General features: G+C 38.9%; 1 protein-coding gene and 1 pseudogene across 1 annotated transcript in view; one reads left to right on the top strand and one right to left on the bottom strand.

Annotated features, from left to right (window-relative positions):
• Positions 1-12,615, bottom strand: part of LOC101598762 — a 65,373-nt pseudogene extending 52,758 nt beyond the window's left edge.
• The window catches only part of Tprg1 (tumor protein p63 regulated 1), a 434,873-nt gene that overhangs the window by 125,082 nt on the left and 281,910 nt on the right, over positions 1-27,881 (top strand). The window lies entirely within an intron of this gene.

Raw genomic sequence — 27,881 nt, 5'->3', positions numbered from 1 at the left:
CATGAGAGGATTAGGTGAAACCATTATCTGGGCTTCTAATTTGGCTTACCAAATTTGGCAAAAGACAAACTAAAACAACTCTAAAACTAAATGAAAATAAGTAACAACACTCAGCAGATGCTATATTTTATCTGGTAACACTATATTTGAAGTACTATTTGCACTCTTGTTGCAAAAGTTTTGAATAGTCTTTGATATAAAAAAAAATCAGAATATCAGAATCCCCTCTCCTCCTAGTTAATCTAGATTAGATAATTTAGCTTTCAGATAAAAACAAATTCTATTTATTATTCCTCCAATCAGTATTTCCAATAAAATTGACTAGAAATAAACTATATGCAATCCACTTAAAGGTGAAGAAGAAAAGGGGGAACAAGAACTTTTCTTCTATTTCTGTCTTTTTGGGTTGTGAAGTGGATAGCTTTTCCCAGAACCAGAGAGCGAATGAAGGCAGGTCCCAATCTCCTCCCTGGGGACAACAGGCAGTCCCCATGAGTGATTCTCTCCCTTAGGCTGCAGTTCATCATGCTGCTACTTACACTCATTTCCCCATAACATAAGAAAAATATTTAATGCATCCATTTAATCTTGGCCCAAGGCGTTACAAATGCCATTTGTTTTGAATCCAGCAAGTACACACAGACCCATTTGCAGGATCCTGCTTATGTGTCTTATTGAAGTACTTAGCCTACTCATTAATCGAATGAATTGCATTCCCTATCATCAACCTCTTTTCCTGATAAGGAAACCAAAGCAAAGAACAGTCACGTAATTTGTCTATGATCATGCAGCCAGTAAGAGGCAAAACCAGTGCCTACACCTAAACTAGCCAATTTGAGCAACCATGTGTCACCATAGCATTAAAGTATCAACTTGGCCTCAATATCCCTTCCCATCACTGATGACTGAAGAAAGTATTTAATAAAAAGTCAAAGGGACAACAAAACTATATGAAGTTTAGAAAATGGATTAAATAATTCCTATTTACCCTACAAGACATATGATGCATGTACATGTGATATATGCAGGAATGATGTCATGTATATTTATTTATACACTTATGTCAATCCTATCTTATACAAATATAGGTGTCTCTGAAGTCAAGGCATACAACATTGTGTTGTAGGTAAACACCTCTAGTGTCTTTTCCACATAGCATCCCTGGTGTCCTTTATCCTACTTTTGTTGTGGGTATAGTACATTCTATTAGAGAGCTTAACTTGGCAAACTTTTGATCAGGGAATTTTTTTTGTCTCAGGCATTTTTAGGTGCATGAAATACAACAGATGCAAGGCAGCATTCTTTAATAGCACCATCGATTGTTGGCTCTTTGGAGGTATGTTTGAGAGAAAAATAGGAAATTTACGGCAATGTATATTTGCAAGATGGTGTGGCAGAGACTGCATATAGCATGCTAATATATTTTCCAAGTGAAGACTCTTTGAAAAGCACTCTTTAAAAAAGTATGTTATTAAAATATCACTAGTAGCAATAGTAAAAATAAGTGATAAAAATACACTAATAGAGTTTGGGAAATGGGGGTATATCGATAGGATTTAGACATGACTATTTATAAAACGGGCTTCAGGAAATGGTGTTTTCAACAAAGTGTGGCAGATAAAAGAATACCACTTCCCTCAAATATGCCCACACCTTAATTTCTTAAACCTAGAAGTATGCTGCCTTACATAGCACAAAGAACTTTGCTGATATGGTGAAGCTATAGATTTTAAACTAGGACAGTTACCCTGAACTGTTTTATTGGACTTAATGTAACCTCAGCATCTTTAAGAGGGAGAGAAAAAAGTCAGAGTCCAAAAAGGAGTCATGGTCATTGAGGTGGAGGTTGAAGTAATGCAAGGAAGAGACCATGACCTAAGGAATGCAGACAGTTTCTACGTGTTGCAAAAGACAAAGAAACACATTTTCCCCTAAAGCATCTGGGACAAATTAAATCCTATCTGTGTACCTTGAATTAAAACTTTTGTTTTCTAAAACCCTACAAGGAAAAATTTAGGTTTTCATAATCTACCAATGTTACAGTAATGTTTTATGGAGGTATGCATATCAAATATACATGGGATGAGTTATTTCTCTGTCACATGTGAATCAAGTGGTGGGTGGTCTAGGGCTAATGTGAGGGTTTTGCTTCATCTATTACTTAGAATCCTGACTGTTTATAACTTGGCAGTCTTTCCTCAGTAAAGGTGTTGCTTTAATCTATGGTCCAAAATATCTCATAAGCACACATATTTTGAGCAGATGGATGGAGGAAGTGGAAAAGAAAGGTTATGTTTCTTCTCACTAAGAAATATTGCCCAAATTATATACATCACCCTGACTTTTCCTCAATTTTTGATCAGAATTTATCACATGGTCATGCTACAGGGAAGGCTGGGAAATCCAGTGTCTGTGTGGCTGCATGCCAAACTAAAACCTCAGCCCTCTAGCACAGTAGGTGGATAATAGAGACAACTAGGAAAGCTGTCGACTCAGTAATTACCTCTCCTATTGACAATAATTTATGCAATAAATTATCAATTAAACCAAGGTTTTGGGAGGTATAGGGAAAAATAAAAGGTACATGAGAATGGTTGTCTGGTAGGTGGATGTTATAGACAATTATTAGCTTTTAAAATACTGATAACGTATATATAGATGAGAATAAAAACTAAAGGATCTCTCTATAAGAGAATCCACAAAACAACAATAGTATAGCACTATCCAAGACAAACTAAAATGAAAATAATGAGAAGATAAAATGAATTCAAAAGGAATAATTATATTTTATACAAGGGAACAAATAGGTATGAGACATAAATATGAAAACTATCAACATTGATCAGGAGAAATAAAAGGGCATGAAAATTAGCAAACAATAGCATGATGATGTATCATTATAAATACAAGAGATGATAAAGATTGTTAATAGTACCTATGAGATTATCAAGCTAGGTGAGCTAGATCAATATTTGCAGAAAAATCCACTCCTGCAGAATAAATAGAAGATTGGAAAGTTTTGAAAACTATAAAATAAATTGAAATAGTTATGAGGGAATACTTTATCCATTTTTTCTATCACCAACCCTCTCCAAACAAATGGATAGTTATGGTGACACATTAAAAACAAAACAAAAAAACAAGTTTTGTAAAAGTCTGTGAACTCTAACTGTACAAAATAATGCATTTCCTGTGCCACTTTCATATATGCATACATAATAGAAGTGCCGTGACTATATTCACCCTACAATATTCTTCTTAATGCAAGTTTTCCTAGACAGTGAAAATATTGAAAACTGAAGGAACCCAATAATTTTCTCATGCTACTATAGCATTGACTTTTGACTGTACAAAAATTTTATCTATGAAGGAGATAACAGGATAACTTTATGTATAAATGTACATGTGAAAATCTCCAGGAAATATATGGAGTCAAAACAGTGATCATGTTACACAGAAGGTTACATAGAAGAAAACTTACCAATTTCACAGTATTAATTTAATAAGGAAATGAATCATGTACTTCATTCAATATGTAGAAAGATTTTCGAATAAAATTTAATTTAAATTTATATTATAGTTTTTACAAATTCAGGGACAGAGGGAATCTCATTAACTAATGGTTGTATATGAAAACTTCGGACAAACATCTTTTTTAAAGGGGAATTTAAAATATTTTTCATATAAGAAAGATTGTGCTGCTATTACTCATTAACCTAATAGTGAACATAACCACTATAATTAAACCAAAACACTATGAAGTATCAATATAGGAGAGGAAAAATATTCAAGTAATAAAAATCATATGTAGAAAAAAACCAATATCTTCTACAGTATTGTGTGAAAACTAGAGAGAATTCCTACATTAAAGATCATCGTACACTAATATTGCAATGAAACTTTAAGATACAAATATAAAAATTTACAAGATTATCATAGAAAAATTAACATATCTGTCAAAAGGAAGCAATAAAGTTGAATCAATGTAGATCTAAACCATTGTCCTATGGATGGGATAAATTAACATTATAAAGATGTAAATATTTTTCTAATAACCAATGCATGGAACTCTAGTCAAAATATCCACAGAAAAACTTGGAATACTAAGTTTGAAGTATATTTTGAAAAGCAGAATTTAAAAAGCAAATGATAATTTTGGGAAAAGAAGAACAAAAAGGAATGTTTTCTTTCCTCTGGACTATTAGGTACTATTAAACAATGTGTGCCCCCCCCCCCAAAAAAAATTTGTCCCATCTTATGGGCAGACAAAGAGAACAGTGGGACAAGTTAAAGAGTCATGACCAATTCCAGTTACAATATGTTGTAAAATTTTATTGTTGACCTAATGAAATTACAAGTGATACCTTTTTTCCCTTTCAAATATCCCTTGAATTGGATTATAAATTATATGACATTCTTGTTTATAGCAGATTAGTTTGATAAGTCAGTAGAGGAAATATATGGAAAAGTGGCTTAATAAATATAAAAATCAAGTTTGACAAAATTTAAAATATATTCAATAGTAAGGTAAACATGAACATCATATAAACACAAACTCAAGTTTACCAAGAAAACATCTTGGACACTTTTGAATGGGAAATTACTTCTTGAACAGTACCCTCAAGTTAAAATGGTAAAGGGAAAAATTGATGGATAGGATTGCATAAAAATAATTTTTGTTTAATGGAGGATACAATATATAACAACGGGAAACAGACTGAAAAGGAGATAATTGCAGCATTTAAAACTTACAAGGGATTAATATCTAGAATAGTTAGGCAATTCCTGCAGATCAACAAGAAAAAAGAGAAGTGGTGAAAGAAATATGAATAGGCAGGTCAGAGAGGTGGAAATCCAAATTGCCTATGTGCTCATTGAGAGAGAGATCCTCAACATCAAAAGTAATCAGAGAAATATAAACTAAAACCACAGTGAGACTCATTTTACACCCATCAGACTCATGAAAGTATTAACTTCAGATGTGCCTTGTTGGCACAGATGTGGGGAAATGAGACTGACTGTTCGTGCACTGCTGGTGTGAATGCACACTGGTTCTCTCTCTTGGAGCACACCTGTCAGAGAGTTGAATATTTGTGTACTTCATGATGCAGAAATCCTCTTCCTAACTCTATATCCAGAAGAACTTACCCAAAGCCATGCAGGACCCAACCGAGGAGAGTCAGTGTTTAAGTTTTGATAGGGAGGTACTGCTCTGTGGAAATACTCCGACAACAGCAGAATGTGGTTCAACTCCAGCTGGCTCTGGGTATCTACAGGCCTGGATTTGTTTCTGCATCTTTAATAAAAGGAAAGATATGGCTTCCCTTTTCCACCATGGTTCTAGGACATCGTCACATCTCAGATATGTACCTATTCCTAACTCTGTCTAAAAATGTCAGTGCCCTCTACTAAAACTGGAATCATAAATGCATAAAATGTTAAGAATTCAGTGTATTCCTAATATTTTAACAAGTGGATAATAGGGGCTGGAGAGATGGCTCAGCAGTTAAAGGTACTTGCCTGGAAAGCCTGACAGTCTGGGTCTGATTTCCCAGTACCCACACAGAACCAGATGCACAAAGTGGTGCATGTATCTGGGGTTTGTTTACAGTGGCAGGGAGCCCTAGCTGCCCATACTCACTCATTCTGTCTGATTCTCTCTGAATCAGACAAATAAATAAAGATTAAAATAGTACTGTTGGGCCTGTGTGCTACAATTGGAGCCCTGTAGACTCTTGAGTGTGTTTATTCTTCTCTTCAGTGCAAAATATTCCATCCAGTATTCTCTGTAGGGCTGGCTTAGTGCTCATGTATTAATGAAGCTACCTTTTACTGTGGATAGTCTTTTACCTTCTATTATGCAGGTTAATTCTGTTAGGCATAGTAGTTTGGGTTGGCAGCCATGGTCTTTCAAAATGTTAGATACTCCTTTATAAACCTGGTCTGGCTTTTAGAGTTTCCACTGAAAAAAATAAGCTGTATTTTGATGGGCTTACCTTTGCAAGTGATGAATTGATTTTCTCTTGTAGCTTTTAAAACACTCTCCCTTTGTTTTCTGTTTAGTGTTTTTGCCATAGTGCACATCACTATGTGATGTAGGGATTTCTACTCTGATCCTGTCTGTTTGGTGTTATGTAGACCTCCTGTACCTCGATGAACCTCTCTTTTGTAAGAGTCAGAAAATATTCCTGTATAATTTTATTAAAATATTCTCTATGCTTATTATTACATGCTTTCTTAGATGCTTTTTATTTTCTGTAATTCTTCACCTTATATGTCCATGATTTGAATGTTTGCTTTAGTCTAAGGTGTCCCAGATTTCCTTCACATACTGTTCAGGTTTTTTTTTTTTTTTTTTTTTTGAACCTGTCATTGCTTTTGGCCTCCTGATCTATTTTCTCTGTATTGACCTCAAGCCCTGATAAAACTATATGCTCCACTTGATCTATTATTCTGATGAGACATTTTGGAGTAGCCTTTTATTTATTTATTTATTTTTATTTTTTTAATTATTTATTTATTTATTTATTTGAGAGTGACAGACACAGAGAGAAAGACAGGTAGAGGGAGAGAGAGAGAATGGGCGCGCCAGGGCTTCCAGCCTCTGCAAACGAACTCCAGACGCGTGCGCCCCCTTGTGCATCTGGCTAACGTGGGACCTGGGGAACCGAGCCTCGAACCAGGGTCCTTAGGCTTCACAGGCAAGCGCTTAACCGCTAAGCCATCTCTCCAGCCCTGGAGTAGCCTTTTAAATAAGTTTTTTTCATGTGTGTTTTCCCTTAGGTTTTTCTTTAGTATCTCTGTCCATTGAATTCCATTTTCATTTATTAGTTTGTCTTTCTTATTATGTGTTGGAATTCATTCTTGTATTTGGTCATGTCTTCTTTGAGTTCAGCTCATTATCCATTGAGTTCTTTTTGTTCATTTTTTTTCATTTCAGGGATTTGGTCATGGCTTCATCATGCCTGCTGAATATGCTTATTGATATTACATTTTAAAATTCTTCTGGAGTTTCCTCTAAGTAGTTTTCTTTGGAGGCTTCCACTATGGTACTAGGCATTCTTGGTGGGGATGTCTTGCCTAGGTTTGTTGTGCATTTGTTTTGTGTTGGGGTTTGCCTATCTGTAGATGGTCCTTTTGTCTTGTGAGAATGCAAGAACAATGGATTTTTGGAAGCCTTTGTTAAGTGACCTCTTCAGCCTTGATCCAGGTGGGCCTGGGAAGCAGGTCTGGGCTGGGCACATTGGAAGCTGAGCAGGCTTCTCACTGTGTGTACAGTCTCCATGCATCCTGGGCTGGGGAATGTGACCATCTTGAGTATTGGTATGCACGTGCACAGGTGCACAGTCCAGGGAGTGATGTCAGTGCCAAATGTGCCTAACCCCCAGTCTGTGCATGTATTTCTGGCTTGTACCTGTGGAGTTGAATGGACATGGGGAGTGCACTCACCTGGACCGTGGGCTGCCTACTTAGTACTAGGTCTGGGAAGTGTGGCCTGAGAGTGTGACCATCTTGGGTGTATCCATTCATGGTCAGTTTTGGCACTGAAAAAAAAAAGGAAAATATATGTGCATTTGAGATGGACAGAGGGAGAGAGATTATTGGCCTGCCAGCCCCTGTTGCTGCTGCAGATAAACTCAATGCCACAGGTGCCACTTTGTGCATCTGACCTTACATGTGTACAGGGGAAGCAATCCTGAGCCTATGGGCTTTGCAAACAAGTGCCTTCAACTACTGAGCCATGTCAATTTTGGCATTTTAAAAAAATGATTAAAGTACCTACCTTACAAGACTGTTGGGAGGCTCACATAATGTGTCCTGTAGCATTCAATGTATAGGAGATACCATTGTTAGTATTAGTGACAAACTCTAAACAGATGCAAGCCTTAGGCAAGGTGTCCATGGATTTAATTTTTACCTCCAACAAGCAACTGTCCTATGCTTAGCCCTTTCTCAGGGGAAAGCAATTTTTTTGACCTAGTACCTGGTGATGGTGCCCTCTGGTGGCTAAAGAATGTAATTTCTACTGGGCAATAGTTTTGAATTGAGAAGAATGGGAATTGATGTTGGGAATTGATGTTAAAGCCCCTTATAGCGAGACCTTACATTATCAGGCTAAGCTGCCTCTTTTGCGGTGTATTACATCAGGGTGTCAATTGTCAAATAAGCCAGAGACCAACCTCAAGCCTCGCATAGTAATTTGAACTGATTTGTAAAAATCAGTTTTCCATCCCCCAATACTGACATCTTGGTTTGTTAATGCCAACCTCTGAGACTAGATTCTGAAGCTGTGAGGAGTTCTATGTACAAATGATGAAATGAATTACATGATTATCTGCTATATAACAAGGCTGACTGAACCCTAAGGAGACCCAAACCTTTGAAAAATTAAAATATTGTCATCTTTAGGAGTTAAAAAATTCTAGGGCTAGAGAGATTGCTTAGTGGTTAAGGCACTTGCCTGCAAAGCCAAAAGACCCAGGTTCAATTTCCTAGGACCCATGTAAGCCAGATGCACCAGGTGACCCATGTGTCTGGAGTTCTTTGCAGTGTCTGGAGGCCCTGGCGCTCCCATGCTCTTTCTCTGTCTCTCTCTTTCACATAAATAAGTAAATTAATTAATAAATTAATAAATTAAAATCTAAACTGTATGGATATTTATCTATGATTACAAATTAAATATAATTGCTTAGCTTTCATGAATAAATTTGTCATTTCCTCATTTTTATTATTGCTGTTTTCTACTTTGTGAGTATGCATTGTATTTCCTTTTTGCGTCATCTAGATCTGTCAGACATAAAAGAAGTTTGATATCAGAGGTGAATAAAAGTATTACTACCATTTCTCATAAGTTAGATGTTTCATAGTTTATAGTGTCTAAATGCCTGTCACATCTTGAAAATCTCACACCAATTCTACTCCATTATAGACTTTTCATTAAGAAGCTTTTGAATGAAGATCAGGGTGGAAGGTGTCTTATGTCTTCTGATGAATAAACAGTCATGATGATCCTTGGTGTCTTAGTGAGACTTCTCTAGAGGAAAATAACAGAATGAATATATATTACAAAAGGAATTTATTATATTGGTTCATGCAATAAAGGCTCAGTAGTCTGAAAATACCTGTCTTCAGGCAGGAGAGACTGAGTATGCTCAGTCTACGTGGCTGGATGCCTCAGGAGCTGCATCTGGTGCTGAAGGTCTGGAGTGTTCCTGAGAGTTTCTCGTCTTCAGTCCACACTGGAATGCTAGAGAAGCTGAGTTCTGACATCAGTAAAGGATGGCAGCAACAGGGTAGATGCACTCACCAGCAAGGAGGGAGGGAAGGCAGACAGACTCAAACATTGCTCTTTCTTTAGATATAATTGTATTTAGACTGCTGAGGAAGAGTTGCCCACTCTGGGAGAGGGTCTTCCCCTCTCCATTAATCTCTCTTAGAAACACCTATAAAGAACCGCAAAGAGACATGTTAAACCTAGAGGAAGCTTACTTTATATCCAATCAAATCAAACTCATAATTGAGATCAGTTGTCACAAATTCACCCTTTGTCAACATAGCACCCAGCCATACCTCTATATGCCATGCTTAATTTCCAAGTGAAGAAGTTAAGCCTAGCTATACCTAATATGATGTTACTGTCTCATGTACAACAGGAAATATACCATTCTTGCCCCCCCATAATTGATGAAAAGTCACTTGAGAAAGCCTTACTCTTTTAGAATACCATAACGTAAATCTGATAACATAGTATGCATATGTGCATGTGTGTGTGTGTGTGTGTGTGTGTGTGTGTGTGTGTGCATGTTCATTTGTATGTGTGGGTTTACTTGGGTGGATGTCAGAGGACAATTTTAGGACTTTTGCCCTTGCCTTCTACCTTACTTAGGCAAGGTCTCTCATTCACTGTTCTGTTTACTGGATGAGCTGGCCCCAAAGCTTCTGATGAATTCTGTTGTCCCAGTCTTCCTTCTCACCACAGGCACCCTGGGATCACAGACATTTGCTACAGTGCCTGGTTTTATGGAGGTTTTGGGTATCTGAAATCAGGTACTCTTGCTTACATGGCAGCTGCTCTCCTCACTCGGCAAGCTTCCTAGTCTTAATAAGATAGAACAAACAACATGTCACTACTGATATTATCTCAATCAATGTTACATTATACAGTAAAAAACCAATTACTTGCTTAATATATGTGTATAGATTCACAAACATTTCTTAAGAGAGTAGGATAGAAACACTCCTGACAATAGTAATCCTCATTTCTATAACTGGTCACATGGCTTTGGCTGATATTTATACCTGCTTTCTTATGCTACCCATTCTGTACTTTTCTACCCACAGCAGACACCTCAGTGTGTCTTAATTCTTTACCTACAGGGAGTATTCACAGCTTTAGTCCTAAAGAGTCTGGGCCACTTATCATTTTCTCTGGATTGGATTGCTCTAGTTTCCCATTGACTTGAATCACAGCATGGTAATTCTACAGGAACCACTCAAGTTTTTCCCACACTCCAGATATGCTGTTCCTTACTTCCATGGTATTCTAGATAAATCAATACTGGTGCCTGCATGGTGTGCAGAACCATCTATAAACCAGGCGGAGCAGCCAACTATTCACAGGGCACACTCTCTGAGGTGAATGGCACATGCCGTGAACTACAAGGAACTGTATGTAGTAGGAGTAGGAACCATAAACATTTGGGTGGCTTCTTCACATCTCTTATGTGTGCCTGCAGAACCTGCTTGGTTTTACTTGCAGATTGTCTGCTTCTATCTGATGGCAGAGTGCTGCTATACACATCCAATTTTATGGCTTGGTAGGTGAGATAACACCTAGCTCATCATGGTAACTTAGTGGCCTCTTGTCAAGTGTTCAGTTTCCAATAAATCCCAGTAGCAGGTCAAGAGATCCATGTCTCAAGGGTGGGGGATAGTTGTCTTCTGATGAGAGCAGAGCCTTGCTCCAACATCTCAAGGGCTTCCACTGTCACTCACCTATGAGGAGTTTCCAAACTGAACTTATACCTAAAGTACCATTTGGCCTACTGGATCATCTTGCCCAAGTGGCAGAGCAGTCTACACTACAGCTTGGACCTTCTGAAGAGATTTCAGCTACTCTGGGCTCCAGATTTTAGTCGTGGCTACCTTATGCATATTTGGTCCAGTCAGATTAATGTCATCAATGCAATGGACTAGTGTCACACCTTGTGGAAGAGACAGGTAATCAAGATTGCCAAGAACTAAGTTATGATATAGAGAGTGAAGAATTAATGTATCTCTGATGGACAGTGAAGGTAAACCATTGGCTCTGTTTAAGGACAAGATGGATATAAAAGAAGAGTCATCATCATGCTTGAAAAATAATCCTTCATGGAGTTCATTGCCAGGTACATGACAATCCAATCAGGAGAGAAGTCAATACTGCGGAGGTTTGGAGTTAGGGTGAGCATTCACCTGCCAGTAAGAGCAGAGAGGCAACATGTGCATCAAAGTATACCCGTGAAAATCTAAGCAGTCAATGTTCTTGGCCTCATTGGGGTCCTCCAAAGCATCTCCATCCTAAGCTACATGATTCTACTCTTTCCCAGTAAATGCCTTCCCTGTAATAGCAGGCACTCTTTGAAGCTGAGACTTAAACTTGCATTGTAAGTCAGTCAATTGCATGTTAAAGTGACCCTTATTATTGTTGGAGAGAATATTTTCTCTTAGTCCATCTTTTATACTGTGTATGTGCATCTGGAGCTGGGAAATGGAATATCTGCCATCTATCTTCTTTGTTACTTTATCTGTAAGTGCTAGAATCTGCCAACTGGTACCTCTGCATTTCATAGTCTTCCAGAAACATTCAGAATTTTACAGAGTTGCTAAGTTTCTTGCCTCTCATAGGTGATGGATGAGGAATGTCACATGCAATTATTTTGCCTAATTCTCTAAACAGTTCATACCATGGACTAACATATTACCAGAAAAATCCTTATTAATTTCAGTTATGGTCAAGTTGGAGTGCCAGATCTAGATATCAGCAGCCCCATTAGAGAAATTCATCCTTATGATACTGTTTCTTCTAGAACTTCTGCTGGTATTATAATCTCGGTCACATAGAGTCATCTAGGACTGATGGAAGGTATTTCTATGTTTTATAAATGGGGATTCACTAGACTTGTTTACAGGATATGGACTGTGTAGTCTTACAATGGCCATCTGCATGCTTGAGCAGATGAGACCCCCATAGCTGCTCAGTCATTAAAGCTGAGTGCCCCAGCAACCCCAAAGTATCGCAGAAAGCTTCAAAGATTCCTGGAGAGTCGTTGATCTTCAGTATACATTGGAAGACCACAGGAACTGAAGTCTTATAAGATAAGAGGATGTCATCTGGGCAATTACCATCACTTTCACCTCCTCCTCCAGCAGCACTTACCTGGCAGAAGCAAAGGCTGCTTGACAACACTGCTTCTCCCTCAGACTCCTTTCTGTATTGGCCACATGTTGGAAGGTGAGACCCACTGAGAGGAAAGGTTTTATCCCCTCAGTGAATCCTTTCTGGAAATGTGCTCCCAGACCACCCAGAGTATGTCTCTTAGTTGACTGAAGATGCAGGTAACAACCATGATCCATCAACACAAAGTCAGTTCAATCTGAAGCACAAATTACTGACCTGAACATAGGACCTAATGACAACTGAGTTTTTATGAGAGATAAAATTCATTCTTTTGGGGAACATAGAGAGGGAGTACTAAAGGGTGCAGGATACTGCAATAGCCCAAGACAGTGAACTAGGGGCATTAGGTTATATGAAGGTCTCTAAACCTTTCATAGACATCCTTTGTGACCAACACTATGCAAAATATTCTGAGTGTCAATATATTTCTACCTGTAAAATTAGCAAGGTTAAGTCAGACCTTGAAGTCAGTGCCTATTATCTCAGCACTTAGGAGGCTGACATTGGAAGATCATGATTTTAAGGACAATCTGGGCTAAAAAATGAGATCCATACCAATCTGGATTATATAACAATGCACTCAATTAAAAATTATATATATGGTATGGTTGGGCAACCTGTCATTCAAGCTGTGTATGAGATTTGTCTCCTATGACAGTAAGTGTTCTCTTTACTTTTCAAATTTTCACCCCTAGGTGGAAGAACAATTTTCTGGTTTACTATGAAGCAGTCTGTCACCAAAGTTAATCCTCTGGTCAACCCTGGTTCCAATGTTTTGGGTGACAACTGCCTCCAGGGACTGTCTTGTGTGTGTGGAGAGTATGCTTTTCAACACTTCAGCTGGTTCTGGAGTCCTCTGACGCCTACCGTTTTGAATTGAATGAGGGCATGGTGACATTGACATTTCTGCCTAGGGCTAGCAGTTGAGTAACTCTGCAAAACTAGCAGTTGATTACATTGACAGAGTCCAACAGTTTCCACAAGGATGTCATTAAAAGAAGTGGCTTTCTTTATTAGACTTGTTGAAATGATGGAGTTTTTGAATTACAAATGCTCTTTGTGGCCTTTAAGCTCTACTCAGTGGTAGAGTTTAGACACCAACCTTCTCTAATGTTCCATTCTACCAAGTGATCCATTGTGAATCTTTTATTGGTAACCCAGATGTGAGCACAGAGAAGTACAGAGAAGGAGGCAGAGGCCATGCATTTTAAGTAATAAATACAAAGCCTACTGTAACCTGTGCTATAAGAAAGACATAATTGCCCTAGGTCTTCTGAGCTGGAGAGACATGACGGAGCATCATCAATAAGAAGGAATCTGAGCTGAGCCTTGAAAGCCAAGCTTATTTCTAATATGGAAACATAGCCAAGAACTGGAAGAAGATGTCCAAATTAAGAAAAGTATTTAGCAAAGGCAGAGAGAAACAATTTTGTTTAGAGTAGAGCAGTGGTCTAGGATGTATGAAGTAGGGGAGAAATACGGGCAAAAGTCAAGTCCATGTATTCCTGGAAGACACTTGAATGGTAGAATCCTTGATACCTATAGAAAATGGAGTCACTATGTGTTTTTGAGAAGGGTCATGCTGTAATAGCAAAGAATTAGAGTTACTGAACTTAGCCTATGGCAAGGCATTATAAAACGGCTGTCATTTTATACTTTAGACCAAAAGAGGGCTTTTTGGTAGTGTTCTGCTTATCCTGGGTGAAGAAAATGTACCTTTCAGTACATTTGATCAGAATTTTTATTACTGCTTGGAAATTATCAGAAAACATCGACTGCCTTGGAAGACCTAAGTTACTTACCTAGCATATGCTGGGATTACTTGTACTCAACTGTACCATTCATTGGTTTATCTCTATTTTAAATTGGTGCTTGTATATTTTTAAAAATGTTATACTAAGATGAACATCCTTAGCGGCAAACCTAATATTTAAGTTCTAAAACTACCAAAAGACTGCCTCTCAAAATGGTTTTTTTTTTTTTTTTTTTTTTTTTTTTTTTTTTTGGCACTGATTCAATCTAATTGTTAGCCACAAGACCCCCCGGCAAGAATTGCATTATATTCATGGATTCCAGATCCAATTTTCCAGCTCATCTGCATGAATAAGTAATGTGTGTAAGTGTTCTCCTACCCTGTGAAAAGGGGGAATAACGTGCCTTCATACATGTTATTCTACATAATAGCATGTGGATTTAATTATTAAATGGCTGTAAGAACGTGGAAAGGGATACTAGATGAGAGGCAGGACATGGGAACCAGGAGGTAGGAGAAACTAGTAAAAAGTCTTGCTTTAGTTTGCAACCTAAATATGTCCCAAAGACTCATGTGTCCCAGGCTGGTGCTGTTGGAAGGATGTGGAACTTTGAAGAAGTGATGTTTGATGGAGGTCTTTAGGTCATTGATGGCATGCTCTTCAAGGGGAATGTGATAGAACATTGTCCCTTCCTCTTTCTCTCATTCAAGTACTAACAAAACCTGACTCTGCCTTGCTTCTGAATCACATAGGATGTGGTGCATTGTGGGTGATAGGACTATCGACACTACATCACTTTTTAAAATTTAATTAATTTATTTGCAATAGAAAGGGAAAGAGAGGGGATGGGCAAGGCAGAGCCTCTTGTCATTGCAAAGAGCTCCAGATGCATGTGCTGCTTTGTGTATCTGGCTTTATGTGGGTATTGGAGAATTGAACCTAGGCCATCAGGCTTTGCCTGCATGCACCTTTAAGTGTTGAGCCATCTCTCCAGCCTGATAATACATCTTTGTTTGTTGCTTTCAGGTGGTGAGGTGTGTAGCTTTGCTCTGACACAGGCTCATACCATGATGCACTGCCTCACCCAAAGCAATGGAGAAAACCAAACAGCAATTGAAACTTTTAAAATTATAAACTAAAATATATGTGTCTTTAAAAAAAATTATTTGCAAGCAATGATAGACAGATAGATAGATAGATAAATAGATAATGGCTTCCAAGCACTACAAATGAATGCTAGTTGCATGTGAAACTTTGTGTATCTGGCTTTATGTGGGTACTGGGGAATTAAATACCTAGTTGTTAGGCTTTGCAGGCAAAATCCTTAATTTCAGAACCATCAGCCTAGAACCATACTGGTCTTTTTCTAGACTGATTACCTTGAGTATTTGCTATAGTGCCAGAAATGTAGCTAAGCCTATTTAAGTTTTGATAGAGGGGTCAGTGGTTCTTTGCATGTGAACTAAATTTCCAAGTCAGTGACAGCAGGATTTAATGTCAGAGTCCATGGGTTGGTGCACAGAGATAGCTGGTAAACCTATTGCTCCTCTTAAGTGCTGAGGGACACTCAACATGTGGATTTAGAGAAAACATGAATGTGACATGATTATTCTGATACTCACATCTGTTTCTTGAAATTACTGCCAAAATCCTCTGATCAAATGAAGGAGGCAGAGTTAATGGAGGTAGCTAAAAAATACATTTCCTGATTTGAGTTTTAGGGAACAGTTTTTTCCTTTACTTTTATTTTTTTTCTCAATTTTTATTATTTTCCATGATTATAAAAAAGTATCTCATGGTAATACCCTCCTCCCCATTTTCCCCTTTGAAACTCCATTCTCCATTATATCCCCTCCCCATCTCAATCATTGTACTTACATATGTACCATACCAACCTATTAAGTACCCTCCTCCCTTCCATTCTCTAGGGAATAATTTTTTAAGGACTTAATAAAATCAAGAATCTACCAAAAATGAAATGGAAGGCAAAAGATTCACCTGAAAAAAATAAGGGAAAATTAAAATAAAATTAAAATAATAAAATAATAAAATTAAAATAATAAAATAAAATTAAAATAAAGGAAAATTAAAAGATTAGCAGGAATATCATAGTAGGGTGTTTTGAAAGACTTGTCTAAAAGATTTGCTGTTTTCTTTTTGAAAAGTTTCAAGATTGAAAGCATTTTTCCATCATGTGTTCCTGTAATAGATATTCTCCAGAGAAGGCTTTCTAAGTTTTGTAGCTATTAGTTCACCCTTTCAGTTCCCCCTCCAACCTCACAACTCAGACCACCTTCAAAAACTGATACAAAAGTCCATGAGTCCTATAAAACCCAGAGGGGAGGAGAAGTATTGGAATAAGCAAAGCCCCTGCTTAAGGCCGAGAAAGACTTTTTAATCCAAAAGCTGTTTTTTTTTACCCCGAAAGGCACACATGTCTCTTTTCGCCAAGGCCAAAATAGATAGAGAAGAACTCTATAAAAATTGATACCAATAAGATAAATAGATTTTATGCATTATAATTTATGTATCTTTGTACAACTATCAATCTATCATCTATTTGTCTTTTGTCACTACATCTGGTTTATGCAGTGCCAGGGCTTGAACACAGGGTTTTATGCATGCTAGGCAAACACTCTATTAATTGAACAATATTCCCAGCTCCTATCTGACTTTTAAATATGTATTTACCATAACTTATCTTACAATGAAACCTTACCTGAAATTTTGTCATCTATTTTCTCTGGACTGCAGTGTGTGCGCGTGCGCGTGTGTGTGTTTGTGTGTACATTTAAGTCAGAAACAGAAAATATTTTTTCAAGGTTACCAATTAGATCGAGTAAGTGGTCTTCCAGTGTCCACACTGTTGCTGCCTTTCTTCCAGTGTTAGCTCACAGCTCATCTTTCGAAACACCTAGTGCTTACTACTTAGGGTGAGGTCCCCAGAAGTAGATCTTGAAGCAGAGAGCACTGTAGAGTCCAGCCTTAACACAGTGCAGGTAGGGAAAGGGGACTCAGAATTAGAGAAAGTCAAGCTAGATCCCCCCATCAAGAGAGCTCTGCTTTTCAGGAGAGCCTCAGGGAGAGTGCAGCCAGCCCCACCGAGTTCTCCACTGAAGGGCAACAGAGCTGGACTCCTGGGCTTTGATCCCCAACCGTGCAGAGTGGGAATTGCCAGATACTTCTGATGTTCCTACATGCCACCAAGTTCTCCCCAGTTCCTGCAGCAAACAGTCCTCCCAACAAAGAGATGATAGTAGGTGCTGTCAGGAATGAAAATCCGCCTGTAGCTAGTGTTCATGATATTGGTAAGTTGAACCAAGTGTACGTGTGTGGAGTCTTGTGGCTGTCCAGGGGTAGAACAGCACCTTGTCTACCATCCCCTTTACTCTTCTGCTGAGCTCTGACCTCCTCCTCTCCTTATCTGCAGAAGCTGTTTCTTCTGTTTACAGTGGCACCTTCCTCCCTCCCCACTGGCACTTCCTGCACACTCCTGGGTGAGTATCTCTCCTGTTACTGTTCCTTCAGGCACCACTCCTCCATGCATTCCATGTCTACTTCAAGTATTGTATTGTCAGAAGGATTCCTGCAGCTCTCTCCCTAATTGTGACTCCTTACAGAGTGTTGGGCCCCTTTAATAGACTCAATAAATATTGAATACATTGGAAGGAATATCTGTCTCCATGATTACATCATTTTTCTTTTAATTATCATTAGATGCACGCACTCATGTTCCTGTTGTTTATGAGCTCTTGAGGTTAAGAATCATGTTGGATTCCTCATGACAGCGCCTAATGTGGGCTGTGAACACGACGATGCCTTACATGATGCTAAGGGCAGAGCCTGAGTCACTCTCTCCCTGCTGACCCATGAGCTGCTTGACCACGCAGTCTTGGTGCAGGGTGGGGGTTTTCATTTTTCCTCTTGTTCACACCTACTCCTTTGGGGCTTAGGCTAGAAACCAAAATGATGGGAAACCTTTGGAAAGCATCAATACTGTATGAATACTGAAGATGATATACGGTCTCTAGTGGCTTAAGTTTTTATTTTTTCTGTATTCTTCCAACTGCAACTTGAGGTACCCCCTACTCCTGGAGGCATAATTCTGAAGGTTAAGAATTAATCATTCTCTCTTCCTCCTTGAAGCATCGCTAAAATAATGGCTTGACATCACATCTATCATGCTTTCTGTAAGCTCTCTAAGGCCTATTAGGATTGGGGAGTTACTGGGAAACTAGTACAGGCTGAGAAGGAAAGTCTTCCTTGGGAATCAGTGAGTGAATCAAAAACTATTTCAGAGATAGAGGCACTTGGGGCCCTGGGCTGATTCCTGTTGCTGTTGCCAGCACATGATGTATGCTCGAGCCATGAAATGCTTGCTTGCATCCACGTTGGTTGGTAACCAGTCTCTTCAGGTCTAAATCATTAAAGTGGAAAATATCCCCTCTGGGCTGTAACATGAAAAAGAAGATTTTTGGATTGGAAATCATTTTGTAAACCTCTAGCAATTTTATTTTGTCTAGACACAAGCAATAAAAAGAAGAAAAATCATCAGATGATAATAAGGAGGCACGTGCCAGAGGATCTGCTTCCTACAGAGCACTGATTGCTTTCTTCTTTTTTTTCTCTTTAGACACATTCTGTAGCATACTTTCCCTAAATCTATCACCTTCTGCAAATGTCTTATCCACTCTTCTGCTTCATTACTAGTCTGTGGTAGACAGTATTTGTAGCTGTGGATTAACTTCTTACTGACACAAAAGCAGTAAGTAAAATACCAGAAGAAAATGACCTGCTGATAAGAGTGTATCAGGGCACAAATTTACTTCCAAAGTATAGTTCACATTTTGATGTACATATTAACATGTACATCAGACACTTTTATTTCTGGAAATATAATTTTCTCTCTCCTGTGGTATTGAAACCAAATTGGACAAGACCAAATTACCTGCATAGTTTTGTACCTACAGAGAATAAGCACAGCAAGGGCCTTCAAGAACTCCTGTTGCATCCTTACCCACAGATCCTGGTGTGGAAGAGTGAGGCTCTAAAGATGACATGCAGTTAAATATTTGTTGTAACATCACCTTTGAACTAGCTCCTCAAGACCTATCAGCCCGGTTTTGCTTATCTTGAAGTCATCTTTAACAAATTCATGTGTTCCTTTTTGTGTGATCAAAGAGTACAGTGGGGGCACAGAAAGTCTGCACAATGTAGTTTAGCAATTAGTGCTGTAATAGTCAAATGAAAGTAGAAAAAATTAGTTATTTTAAATGCGTGTGTGTGTGTGTGTGTGTGTGTGTGTGTGTGTGTGTGCATGCCAGGGTTTCTTGCATTTGCAAATGAATGCTGGATGTGTTTGTCACATCTTGAATCTAGCTTTGCATGAGTGCTAGGGAATTTAAACCTGGCCAATAGGGTTTATAAGCAAGTGCTTCTAACCACTGAGCATCTACCCAGCTGTGGTTGATTTTTATAACACAGTTCCAACCACTTAACTGATTATATTTTATTCTTTATACATATGTATCTACTCCTTTGGGGAACTCACAGAGCAGATGGATTGAATGTAAAATGTCCCCATTGTCTCAGGGGTTTGTGATTAAGTTTCCTACTCAGTCCTCAGCTTGGAGCGTTTAGGAGGTGGAGTCCTGCTGTGGGAAGTGGTGTGTCACCAGGGGCAGACTTGGAGGTGGGGCCCAGGCCTGGGTGTGTGTTTAGAGTCAGTTAGTGCTGACTGGTGCTAGGTTTTGTGTCTCTGCTGTGGCTGTATGAAGACAGGCATCTTCTTCCGTCATGATGAATCTTCCCATGGATTCTGTAAGCCTGAAGTAAACCTCTTCTCTCATAAGCTGCTTCTAGTCATATGTTTGTCCCAGAAAGAAGAAGGTAACTGCAACAATGCCAATTAATCAATAGATTTGAAAGGGTGAAGGATGCCTTGGATTAATGGAGTCATGGTAAATGAAGTCTTAAACCAAGAGACATGCATTGTTAATGTGTTTTAATAAAATAAACATCAATGTTGTTTTCTTTCTATTATTTTTTATTTTTGATGTTTCCATGCATGTATATAATGCATCTTAATCTTATTACTCTCCAATTGCCATCTTTTATGCCCTCTCCCAACTAAAGCCATTCTTCCCAGTTAATTCTCATCCTGCTTTCAGACCTTATTCCACCCCCACCCCATGTGTTAAATTAGTTGCCTACATGAGCATGAGTGGCAAGTTGTTTACTGGTGTATGGATAAGTTACCAGTGGCTACACCACTGAAGATCATGACTCCCCACACCCAGCACTATGCTGCATTTAGCTGCTCTAGGAGATGTGGGGTCTTATCTGCTCTTTCTCCATCCTTCGTGGAATATTGATAGGCTCAATATTGTACAAGGAATCACAGGTGCTGTAATATTTTGAGTGTGACAGCCATGTCTTAGCAGAAGACAGAACTACATAGTCCCTTTGCCCATTCTCCTGCTCTTACTGTTTGTGTTCTTTATGTCCCCTTCCACACAAGAGTCTCTGAGCCTTGGAGGGAGTGATGTAGATACTCTCTTTAGGGTGGAGCACCTAAGAGTCACTTATTCTCAGCAATTTTTGTCAGCTGTGTATCTATGCACTGACCTCTGCACAATGCAGAAACTTCTGGGATCAAGGCTACGTGTAGCACTGATCTACGGTAACAATCATATTTAAAAGGCAAATTGATATACTTACTCAGCATATTAATAGCCATAGTTCTTCCCCCAATCCCCACCAGAGGCTATGTCCTTAGCCTCAGTCTTATGGCCAGGTTTGAAATATCAGGCATAAATTCTCTCCTGTGGACAAACCTCATATTCAAGCAGAAAGTGATTGGTAATTCCCACCATAGTGAAGTCACTATTGTATCAGTGGGCACTGGCTTGGTGGGTTGGTTGTGAAATATACAGGGTCATCAGCTGGGTAAGACTGTTGATGATTTTACTCTTTAGCAGCTTGCCTGATGATACCTTATAGCATGAAGAAAGCTAGTCATCAGGTTGAGAGCTTCTAGCTCAGTTTCGTATTGATTACACTACCACCTCCAACAGAAGCCTGTGGTGTCTTCAGCAATAGTTAACCACCATCTAGTTTTGGTGAGAAACCAAGAGGAATGGCAATAGGGTCTATTGTTCTAGGAGCCTCTTCTTGGCCAAATCTTGATTTCTTAGAGCTGATGCTGCCTTAGCACAGGCATGGGTTGTATGGAGAGGTGATTTACCCAGGATGCAGCTGACCTCCAACAACTGTATTCGAAGTGCACACTGGGCCTGTATCCCTTAGGCTGGGGGTAGTTAATGATTTATGCTTGCATTACTTGGGTTGCCCAGGACTTTAAAATATATTAACCAGAAGCAATCCTCAGAAGAACTGAGAAAATCCCATATGTATAGAGACAAATTCTCAAGCAAAGCTGAAGAAAACTCAGCCTGAAGAAGGCTTAGTGTTCTTTCTGTAAGCCTGTCTAGTCTTGCTCCTCTGAGAACCAGCTCCAAGGCTCTCGTAGTCATCAGGGTGTCCCTAAGCAGATATGTACCAGTTTTGATTCCATCATTTACTAGAGTGTGAATTTGGGCCAATTTTATTCTCTTCAAATTTTAGTTTCCTTATGCCTATGATATATACAAGGATACCTCATTTGCAGGATTGACGTGAGGATTACATGAGATAGTCCCAACTGTCAAAAATGTAGTAAGAATAACTAATATTCACTCTGTACTTTTTAGGTACTCATTGCTGAGTTCTTCAAACAGATTAGCTTAACTAAATAGAAAAAAATCATCAGACTGGTAATATTTTGTTTCAGTTTTGCAAATGAAAGAATTGAGGCACAAAGGGGCTAATTTGCCTGCCATCCCGTAAGCCAGTAGTTACACATCTGGGACTCAAACTTTGAGAGTTGCGCTCCAGGGGCCATTAGTTATTCCTGGTATGGTACTCTTAGAATATTACAAAAAGTCAGGTTAGGACATTATTATAAATTTATTTCATAGAAAAGGATTAAAAGTTGTTCACTAAGGACAGGAAGACCACTCCAGCTTGTATCAGAGGCGTTAGTAGGTAAATAAGGATGAGTAAGCAACACATCCTTAGCTCAACATTATTAGGTATAGAAGAACCTTAGTAGCCAGGATCCGCATGGAATTCAGACATGATACTGAAGCACTTGAAGTTGTGAGAAGTCTAAGGAGCCACATCTTACCCTACACTTTGAAGGTGAGTCAGGGAAAGGCAAAAGATGAGAGGAGGGCCTGGGTTCCAGTCATACCATTGGATACTTTAGATTCAGCTGGCTGAAGTTTTTCCATAAAGTTCTTTGTTATGAAAGACATTGTATTAAAAACAATACGCGCCCCCCCGCGAAAAAAAAAAGAAGGATGAGGATCCAGGAGAAGGGGAGAAGAAGGAGGGAAGCAGAGCAAGGAAGGGGAGTGCAAGGAAGGATAAGGAGGAGAAGAAAGAGAAAGAAGCTGTCGAACTGGTTTAGTACCTCAGTACTGGTGGCATAGCACAGTGTAAGGAAAATTCTTGGCACCTCCCCTCCAAACAGAAATGTGAGACATGGATGGACCTAGACTTTCTTTTTTTAATTTATTTTTTAATTTTTTATAATTAACCACTTTCATGATTGTAAACAAATTCCCATGGTAATTTCCCCCTCCCCCCACTTTCCTCTTTGAACCTCAACTCTCAGTCATATCCCCTCCCCCTTTCAATCAGTCTCTTTTATTTTGATATCATCCTCTTTTCCTCTTGTTATGATGGTCGTGTGTAGGTAGTGTCAGACACTGGGAGGTCATGGATATCCAGGCCATTCTGTGTCTGGAGGAGCATGTTATAAGGAGTCCTACCTTTTCTTTGGCTCTTACATTCTTTCCGCCACCTCTCCTCTTCCGCAATGGACCCTGAGCCTTGGAAGTTGTGATAGAGATATTGCAGTGCTGAGTACTCCTCTGTCACTTCTTCTAAGCACTGTGATGCCTTCTGAGTCATCCCAAGGTCACTGCCATCTGAAAAGAGAAAGTTCTTCAATGAAAAAAGTGAGAGTAGCATTAATATATGGGTGTGAACATTAAGAGAACTGCTTACTAGGCAGTTTGATGAGCATTGTATATACATTTAGCCAGACACCAGCAGACTTTCTTTACCTTAACTTTCAACCTAGCAATGGTAAGCAGTCCAGGTAGAGTCATCCTTCCTTGAACTGGAGGGGATTTTCTTTGATGATAGCTGGTCAACTGGGGTCTTTCCGAAAGGGGTAATAATCTGAAGTCCCTTCAGCAAGAATCAGTCACATGAAGGGCATTTTTCTTTTTTTGGTTCACTGTGAGCATCTACTTCCTTTCCTTCCCCAGTGAACTGGCCAAAAAAAGAAATGGGACTAGGAAAGCCTCAGATTCTCAAGGCCCGAGATTCTCCACTTCTGTTTTTTCCAAAGAGGGTGTCCCAACAAGTGTCCAACACGGAAGCTCTTTATACATCCAGTACACATTATGGTGGATGCCACTACAGTAATTTCCTAAGGAAGCTTCTCCAGTTCCATCTGCTAAGAGACCCCTCTCCAACTGGAAGATACTCAGAGGCCCATTCTCTCTGGTGATGGCAGCAGTGGGAGCCTTACTTGCCAAATTTAGGGAACTTTCAGCAATTAGTTTTTTCAAATATGTATTCAGAGAATCAAGTGGGAGCCCCAGGAGCTTCACATAAAACAAAGTGACAACACTGCAATGCAGAGAACATTAAGCCACCACTGAGTCACAGCTCAGAGCAGAAGCCTATCTACATCCATATCTAAACAGTGATAAATACGACAAGCATTCTCCTAACATAATAGACAAAATGGCTGTTGTATAATGATAGATCCTTTGTACCAAGAATTAAGAAAATCACAGCTTGAATGAGAAAGATAATCAACTTTCAATGACAGTGAGATGAATCAGATTTGGATTATCTGTCAAGGATATAAAAGAAGCCACATTAAAAAAAAGATTCAACAAAAAGCTGCAGATTCTCTTGAAACAAATGGAAAAAAAAATCCCCCACAAAATCTGAACACTTTGTAAAGAAATAGAATTTTCAGAAAAGAAAGCAATTATAAAAATTAAAAATAAACTATCAGAAACAAAAACATTTTGGGCAGAATTAGTAACAGTGTAGTCACAAAAAGGAGAACCATTGAATTTGAGGACAGATCAACCAACTTCACCTAATGCCTATAACAGAGTCTATAAGCAGGTTCTCAGTGGTCTGTAGACAGTAGGGTAACCATCCACCTTCTTAGCATCTGAGTTCCTGAAATCTCCTTTAGGAACTGAAAGATTTGAAACAATACTCGAATAAATTAGAGGTGAAAGCTATCAACTTTGGCAAGAACCATGCACCTATAAGACTCAATAAGCTTAGTAACCCCAGGCAGGATGAAGGACCTACTATTGTTTGGATATGAACCCCTAGGTTTGGAGCCTCAGTACACAAGGTGGTGGTATTGGGAGGTCCTGGAAACTTCATAAGTGGAACTCAGGGAGAGATGTTCTTTGGTCATGGGGCCCTTTCTCTCAAAATAAATTGGGCATTTCTCCTTCAACTATTAAGTTCTTGCAAGCTAGCCCTTGCTATCTCTTCCTAGTTCAAGACACATTCACTTTCCTGAATACAACTGTGCATTCTGTCAAAAGACACTTGCCAGTTTTCAAGTTTTAGCCTACGAAATTATAGGCTAAGTCTGGTAGCATAGTGGCACATGCCTTGGGAAGTGGAGTCAAGAAGATCAAGTGCCTAAGGGAATTCTCAGGTATACACAGCAAGTACGAAGACAGTCTAGGGGCTACATAAGATCTTATCTCAGAAACCAAATCAAAACAGAATCATCAGCTAAATGACCCTTGACATCACAGTAATGAAATGCTAACATCACTTCCAATCTATATTAATACACATCAAGACCTGAGTATCTTGATTCTCCATCTAAGCATTAGAACAAGTTTGGTGATAGCTACAGTATAGCCTGCTGGAATGTTGAATGTATAGATCTAGGTGGAGAAAACCAAAGTCTTGTGAAGATTAAGTCTTCTCTATAAATATAGAAAAACATCTTAATTTGTTCATTCTTTGAATTTTCAAAAAAAATTTACTTATTTATGAGGGAGGGAGAGAGAAAGAGAGAGAGAGAGGGAGAGAGAATGGATGCAATGGGGCCTCCAGCCATTGCAAATGAACTCGAGATGCATGCATCTCCTTGTGTATCTGGCTTACATGGTTCCTGGGCAATGGAACCCGTGAGCTTAGGGTTAGTCAAGAAGTACCCTAACTGAAGCCATCTATCTAGTCCTCATTTTTTGAATTTTTAAAATCATTGTTCTATTGTTAATAAGTTTCTCTAGTTTTCCTTGTATATAATTTATTGCATTTATCTGGATGTGGTGGCACATACATTTACTCCTAGCACTTGGGGTGCTGAGGCAGGAAGAGCACCAGGAGTTTGAAGCCATCCTGGAGCAACAAAGTGAGGCTCAGGTCATCCTGGGCTGGAGTGTGACCGAGTCTCTACAAAAAAAAAAAAAAAAAAAAAAAAGTATTATATTTATATATGTGTTGCATTTTGAAGGCACTGATGTGAATAGTACCATGTGTTTTTAAATCTTCCCTTTTCATTGATTGTGTGCTGAAGCAAACATTTTTATATTGACTTTGTATCCTACAATCTTGCTAAATTGCTTATTAATTTGCTCCAGGATAGTTTTATTTTATTTTAGAAAGAGAGAGAGATAATGGTGTGCCAGGGCCTCAGCCACTGAAATTGAACTCCAGATGCTTGCTCCACCTAGTGGACATGTGTGACCTTGCATTTGTCTCACCTTTATGCATCTGGCTTAGGTGGGGATCTGGAGAGTTGAACATGGGTCCTTAGGCTTTGCTGGCAAGCGCCTTAACTGCTAAGCCACTTCTTCAGCCCCTGGGATATTTTTTGTTGATTTTGATTTATTTGAATTTTTTTTACATAGATAATGTCAATTATGAATGTGATAGGGTTGTCTTCCTTAATCCACACACTTTCTTTTTCATTTTTATTTTCAGATAAATTCTGTGTAGCCCAGGCTGGCCTTAAACTGCCACCATGCCTGGAATCTGGTCTGTATATTTTTATTCCTCTTTCTTGTCTTACTGAATTAGCTATCACATCTAGTACAGTAATGAAGGACAGTGGTGAGAAGGGATATTCTTGTATTATTTCTGATTTTTAAGAGAGACCTCAAATTTTTTATTATTTTAATATCATATTTTACTTCTATTATTAACAACATATCTTGTATAGATACATAATGTGTTGGTACCCTCTTTTTCCCAGTTGCTGCCCCCATTCATTTGGGGACCCTTCTCAGTGGGGTTGCAGGTATTCCTCATGGGGTTGTGAGTTATTCACTGTGGAAGCAGCAGTCAGTTATTTGGGGGGGGGAGGGAATGCCTCTGGGCATGATGTCACAACCTGTGGCTCTTACAATCTTTCCATTACTTCTTCTGCAAAATTCCCTTAGCCATGGTGGGTGACTTTTAAGTCTACTTCAGTGATGAGCTCTTGGGACCCTCAGGATCTCTGCTTTGGTAGGTGTTGAGTATATGTATGGTATCAGCAGTAGGGTTTTGTAGATGATTTTGTTCCAACTGAGGAATATGTTCCCATATTGCCAACAGTTTTTAAAAATCCTATATAGGTATTAGATATTTTTTCAAATACTTTGACTACATTTATTGATATAATTATATGATTTGTAGACTTGATTCCTTAAAGGCTGGCCTTGAACTCATGATCCTCCTACCTCAGCCTGAGGAATTCTGCGATTACAGATACGTGCTATCCTTCCTGGCTCCCAACTGATTTTTAACACAGGTGCAAAAGCAGTTCAGTGGAGAAAATACAGCCTTTTAAACAAATGGTAAGAACTGGACTTCAGTAAGTCAAAATTGAACTTTAATCTAAATATATATATGCTTATTGCAACAAAATTGATGAGTAGAGGGAGAGATGAAAGGAGGGAAGAAGAGAAAAAGTTTTCTGGAAACATTCCTTGTGTGTTTGTGATGGAAATTAAGATATCTGAGCACCCAGTATTTCCAAGATTTACATTGTTGAAAAGTTATTGCCCTAAATGTGGTCAAAGGCACTGACATCAGACACAGAGCAGGTGACTGAATTATGTCTTGAGAGAAGTTTGAATCCCTGAGTAGCCATTGCTGCAAATTGTCCTTTGCTGAGCAAAGAAACAAAGCTGAGGATGAAGGGAATGAAGAAATGCCAGTTGGTAGGTGATTGAAATTCTCACATGACCCTGTCTTTGTTACCTCCCCTAGGACTTTTCAGGAAGCACAGAAAGTAAAAGCCAAACAATGAAAAGGAAGTTCCTGAGAGGTTTTGGAGGTTCCATGAAGGCTCCCAAAAAGGGACCAAAGTAAAAATTCTGGCCACGAGGTCAGGGATTGCTAAATAAACTCCCCTCCGTTGTGCTGATGGAAGCCGAAGATGAGTTCCCACCGTGTGTGCTTCCCCTTCTCCCCTTTCCTAATGACCATTTAAAGCTATCCCTGGACATTTCAGTTAAAGGAGCTAATATACAGTGCTAGATACACTGTCCATCCATTTTATACTGAACAGTATTATCTTTGTCTGT

Source organism: Jaculus jaculus, chromosome 5, assembly GCF_020740685.1.
Source record: "Jaculus jaculus isolate mJacJac1 chromosome 5, mJacJac1.mat.Y.cur, whole genome shotgun sequence".
NCBI classification, from domain to species: Eukaryota; Metazoa; Chordata; class Mammalia; order Rodentia; family Dipodidae; genus Jaculus; species Jaculus jaculus.
Note: the sequence above shows the minus strand (reverse complement) of the source record. Positions and strands in the feature narration are given on the sequence as shown.